Raw genomic sequence first — 738 nt, forward strand, 5'->3', positions numbered from 1 at the left:
GAGATGGATCAGCCAGGTGGCATCATTGATGCACTCAAGTGTGGCAGCGGTAGTGAGGTTGTCCCAGGATCGGACATTGTTTCGTTCTGCTGTGCATGGGGTCGCTATGAGTCGGTTCCAACTTGATGGCACCTGACAACAACAATGTGGATGCAAAGAAGTTTACAGAATCCCTTCCACCCTAGGGGCCCAAGGGAACTTAGGGGTGACTGCAGAGCCCAACAAAGAGGTTTTGAAGACATTCCTTATGTGTATTGCCTTTGAGCTCTGCTTATGTTTTGACTGATTAGAACAATATCAACCTTGCTTTCTTATTTCCTGCTTTTCCCTTGACAGACTCTTGGCTAGGCTCTGTGCTTTAACCTTATGCTAATACTTGGCTTTAGGCATCCCTCTAAGTACCAATAGTCTTTTGACCCAACTACAGCCTCTGTGTTTCAGTAGAGAATTTTCACCCAAAGCATGGGAAAAAAAAAATGTTTATGGTGCATTGTAAAATTAAAAACAGTTCGCAGAACCAAATATATATATATATAAAATGATTAAGTGTGCAAAGATCTGGAATTAGAAAAAGAAGAGGGAAGAACATGCTCAGCATTTCTCAAGTTGAGGGAACTGAAGAAAAACTTTCAGCCTCAACTTGCAATATTAAAAGGTTCTATGGGAAAAATGTTGAATGATGCAGAAAACATCAAAGATGGAAGACATACACAGTTACTGCACACACAAAAACAAACA

The 738-nt window shown here is 40.8% G+C and overlaps 1 pseudogene; it reads left to right on the forward strand.

Annotated features, from left to right (window-relative positions):
- Positions 1 to 264, forward strand: part of LOC102838707 — a 4485-nt pseudogene extending 4221 nt beyond the window's left edge.
- The last annotated feature ends 474 nt before the right edge of the window (positions 265 to 738 follow it).

The sequence above is a fragment of the Chrysochloris asiatica genome, unplaced genomic scaffold (genome assembly GCF_000296735.1).
Source record: "Chrysochloris asiatica unplaced genomic scaffold, ChrAsi1.0 scaffold00462, whole genome shotgun sequence".
Lineage (NCBI taxonomy): Eukaryota > Metazoa > Chordata > Mammalia > Afrosoricida > Chrysochloridae > Chrysochloris > Chrysochloris asiatica.